This window comes from Bos indicus, chromosome 10 (genome assembly GCF_029378745.1).
Source record: "Bos indicus isolate NIAB-ARS_2022 breed Sahiwal x Tharparkar chromosome 10, NIAB-ARS_B.indTharparkar_mat_pri_1.0, whole genome shotgun sequence".
Classification (NCBI taxonomy): domain Eukaryota; kingdom Metazoa; phylum Chordata; class Mammalia; order Artiodactyla; family Bovidae; genus Bos; species Bos indicus.
Window position 1 is genome coordinate 44,630,585 of NC_091769.1, and position 5,058 is coordinate 44,635,642.

A 5,058-nucleotide genomic window follows, 5' to 3' on the forward strand; every position below is an offset into this window, starting at 1 on the left:
TCATGGCTGCAGTCACCATCTGCAGTGATTTTGGAACCCAAGAAATTAAAGGAAGCTACTCAGTAAAGTTTTAATACAATTATCTGCTGATGGGTGGGGTTGCACTCCCTTCCTGGTAGTTTTTTGACCTGAGGCGACCCAGCCGTTGGCTCTATGGTCAGGTTAATAGTGACCTCCAAGAGGGTTTATGCTAAAGGGGACCTTCCCAGACAGCTGCTGCCAGTGCCCCCATGCCTGTGGCGAGCCTCTGCGGACCCAGGTCTCCACAGGAGACCCTCCAACACTAGCATGTAGTTTTGGTTCAGTTTCCTTGGAGTCACTGCTCCTTTCCTCTGAATCTTGGTGCCTGCAAGGTTTTGTTTGTGCCCTCCAAGACTGGAGTCTGTTTCCCCCATTCCTGTATAAGTCTTGTGATCAAATCCTGCTGGGCTTAGGTCAGATTCCCTGGGGATCCCCAGTCCCTTTGTCAGCTCCCCAGACTGGTGAAGCCTGATTCAGGGTTCCAAACCTTCACAACAGTGCAAGAACTTCTTTGGTATTGTTCTCCAGTCTATGAGTCACCCACCCAGTGGGTATGAAATTTGATTTTATCATGATTGTGCCCCTCCTACTGTCTTGCTGCAGCTTCTTGTCTTTGGACATGGGGTATCTTTTTTTGGTAGGTTCCAGCATCCTCCGTGGAGAAGGCAATGGCACCCCACTCCAGTACTCTTGCCTGGAAAATCCCATGAATGGAGGATCCTGGTTGGCTGCAGTCCATGGGGTCGCTAAGAGTCGGACATGACTGAGCGACTTCACTTTCGCTTTTCACTTTTATGCACTGGAGAAGGAAATGGCAACCCACTCCAGTGTTCTTGCCTGGAGAATCCCAGGGATGGGGGAGCCTGGTGGGCTGCCGTCTATGGGGTCACACAGAGTCGGACACAACTGAAGCGACTTAGCAGCAGCAGCAGCATCCTCCTGTTAATGGTCACTCAACAGCTCATTGTGACTTTGGTGCTCTTGCAGGAGGAGATGAATGCAAATTCTTTTTTACTCTACCATGTTGAACCGGACTCCTATATTTTACTATTGCAATCAATTGGAAATTTGTTGAATTGGTCCTTTACCACAAACGGTTTAAGAAGCACTGGGGTTCAAGCAGTGTCAAGTCTCTAGCTCCACACAGTGTCAAGTGTAAAACAGAACTGAAAAAGGTAAGCTTGAAGAGGTAGCTTGAGGTATATTGCAGGGAATGGCTCTTTAAAGGTCTATTTGTGGGTTCAGAGAAGGCAAGGAGACAGGAACGAATGGAAGGAGGATCTGAAATGCATGAAAGCTTCTGATTTCTAAGTGTTGGCTCTAATTTTAATTTTTTATTAGTACACATGAAACAAAACACATCTGAGGGCCACGTGTGGGCCACCAATTTGTAGGCTGATGTAGGCAGATGAGGCTGAGTTATTCAGTGAAACAGGCCACAGCAGAGGATCAGCCCTGCAGCCCCCTGGGTCCCAAAGGCCTTGGAAATAGAATTCTGTCGCTTAGATGGTACAGGAGCAGTGAGATATTACCAAAGAACTGAGGGCAGCACAGCAAAGAGGACCTAGAAGCCTAGCTTGGACATGAGGGAGCCAGCAGTGACTTTTGCAGAGATGGACAGAAATGAGAACAATAATCAGACTGGACAGAAATGAGACCATCCTGGGGTTACAAGGACGGGCTCATTGAGGACACTGATCCACCACCCACTCCTTGGCGTTTTAGAATGTCCCACCTGCAACACAGGCAAATCCCTGGGAAACGAGATCAAAACAGATTGCGTCAACAGACTCATTCCATTGTAAGTTGATTGTGATTCAGCTTCTACCACCTACCACAAGAGGAAAGGAGGTCCAAGCAGAAGTTCGGTTCACAAATGCAGACTGTTTTATTTCACTTTCTCCAGGAATGCCTGGGTCAGACAGGCTGGGACCTATTTCATATCCCATGAGCAATGGGTCAAAGAGGCCCATTGTCAGAAGCAGATCTGGACTTTAAAAAAACAAATTCCGAATACTTCCAGACTGTGAGGAAAGAGTGAAGAAAAGGCAGCATCTTTAAAGACACATACTATGCTGAACTCTGAAGCCTCAGGCTGCCAGAAAATTGGCTCACTGGGGGAAATAACTCAAACCCTCATTAACTATCTGAATTATTTATTCCTACACAGTCATTAGTGGAACCACTGAGATCAGGTCACAGGTTCCAGCACCACCACTGGGGAGACAGGGTGATGACAGCTGGAGAGGGAAGCAGGAGAAAGCAAGCTGCCCTGGGCTGAAAACACCTGTGCCCAGGATGGCATGTCAGGCACCGAACACGAAATTCCCCTGGAGGCTGCTGCCACTGCTCTCATTTGCCAAAGCTAAGTAAGAATGACACAGCAAATATGGGAAAAGTAAAGAGAAACAAAGAGTTCAAGTGCAGATGAGTATGAAGAATATTTTTCCTCTTCATTATTAAAATCCAAGATAGTAGCACATGTGCCATATTTTCTAGGGACCTTTGTAAAACAAAAAGCTAGTGGTTCTCCTGAGCCGAGGAGAGAAATTGGGGCCTGCATCTCACTGGAAAATAGATCTGTTTGAAGTAAGAGTCACAGTGGAAGAGTGAGGAATATGTCTTGACTGATAGTGGCTATATTTCTCCCTTTCTTTCTAATGTGCTTTTGCTCTTTAGAATTTATTTTACTATAATGGAAAAATTACCCAAATGGTTCTCCAGCTCTTTCAGAAAAGCTGAGTAATAAACAGGAGGTATAAGAGTAAATAGTGTACAAGATGAGACTCCCCATCCTTAATAATGATGGCTGAATAGAGGGAAAAGAGTACTTTGCAACAGTTAACCCCCTCTCCTATACATGATAGTATATCTGGCAGCCTGCTCTGACATTCCCTCTGCTCCCTAACTACTGCAACACACTCCTAATTGCCCTCCCAGTTTCTTACTATTTTTCTTTTCCTTCTTTTTTTTTTTCAAATATATTGGCTGTGCTGCATGGTATGTGAGAAAGCTTCCCAAGTGGTGCTAGCGGTAAAGAACCCACCTGCCAATGCAGGAGACTTAAGAGATGTGGGTTCGATTCTTAGGTAGGGAAGATTCCCTGGAGGAGGGCATGGCAACCCTCTCCAGTATTCTTGCCTGGAGAATCCCTTGGACAGAGGGCCCAGGGGGCTGTAGTCCATAGGTTGCAAAGAGTCGGACAGGACTGAAGTGACAGCATGCTCGCATGGTATGTGGGATCCTAGTTCCCTCACTAGGGATCAAACCCATGTCCGCTGCCAACTGCATTCTGTTTGCCACCCAGTAGCCAGGAGGATCATAAAGCCCAAGTCACAACTCCTCCCCACCCTTGCCACCATTTAATAGCTTTCTTCTGCACTTAGAATAAAACCTAGACTTCTTGGCCTTCAGGGCACCCCTGACCTGTGTCATAAATAAAGTCAGATGCTAGCTAAAGTGGTAAGGACAGATTTTAATCAGTTACACATTTTCCAACAGGAAAGAGTCCATCATGAACAGAACTCAACCTGGATTGGTAGAGATGCATGGGTCTTTTAAAGGGAGAATGAGGGAGTAGGGAGAGGAGGCGGACGGGAGCTTAATACAATCAGGGAAGTGCAAGATTACAAAGGGGAGTGAGTATCAGTGCAACTAGGCTAGCAGTGTCTGCTGGCCAACCACTATGGACGTTACAATTTTACCATCCAATAGAGATTGAGAGACGAAGGCCCTGTCCTCAGGCGATGACCAGAACCAACAGCAAATTTCCTGACAACCTTGAGTTTTCTCAGGTAGGTACTTTAAGTGGAGGCTAGGGTTATCTTAGGGATATGTGGCCTTGAGCTATTAGAAAACATGTTTGTTTATGTCTTTAGAGACCACGCTTAAGACCTAGTCAAGGAGGGGGCTCAGAGGAACGTGACTCTAGTTTTTCTGAGAAGAGAATCTTTGTCACCTGCCCTTTCCCTATCATTGTCCCCTCCCCACTTAACACCCACCCACCCACCTTGCTCATCCCCTTTTCCCACCATGGCCTACCTTCAGTTCCATGGTATCATGGCCTTCCTGCTGCTCATGCTACTTTCTCTGCCTTTTTTTTTTTTTCTCATTTGGACATCCAGTAATAGCTCATATTTTATAACTCAGCCCAAAGGTCACCTCCTTCAAGAAGTCTCTCCTCGCCCCCTTGTCTAAATCAGATCCCTTTCTGCTCATCTCTGTCTCCTTTGCCTTGTTGCTGTTTTCTGTCTCCCTGTTGGGCTGTAAATTCCATGAGGATGAAGATCAGATCTGTCTTCATCATCTCTATATCCCAAGTATCTAACTGGTACAAAACAGATGCCTTGGTAAATATCTGCTGAATGAATGAACAAATGGATGACTGGCTGCCACCCTCACCCAGGTCTCACTTCCTCTTGGATTGACCCTCTGTGAGGTATCTGAGGTTTACATGTCATTGGAGCACAGGATAGTTCTGTGAGACTTTGAGGTAGAAGGCAGAGAATCTTGTGTTCCTGAATCAAAATAGAATTTTACTTAAAATGTCCTCATGAGAGGACAGTGTGAGATGAGAGCCAGTGTGGGATTCGGGCAGATCTGGAGGAGTTCCTCATCCTGTCCCTTCTTTCCAGCTTGCAGGCTCTGCTCCAGTGCTGTGGTTCACAGGGAGGAACCCTGGGAAGTCTGGCCCCAGCATGAAGCCTGCATTTGGAGCTCACTCAGTAGGACAATGCCCTTTACAAGACGATCAAAGGACCTTTGAGAAACCTGACTTCCCAACACTATAGGGATTCCTGTAGTAGCAGTCCCTGTCCAACTCCTAGCATCCTGAGGAAAGCCTAGTTTGCAGAAATCTGAAAAAAAAGGAGGATTTAGCCAGTACCATGCTTACTGAAGGGTTTCCCAGGTGGCTCAGTGGTAACAAATCTGCCTGGCAATGCAGGAGACATGGATTCTATCCCTGGGTCAGGAAAATCCCCTGGAGGAGGAAATGGCAAACCCACTCCAGTATTCCTGGGAAGAGGAGCCTCAAGG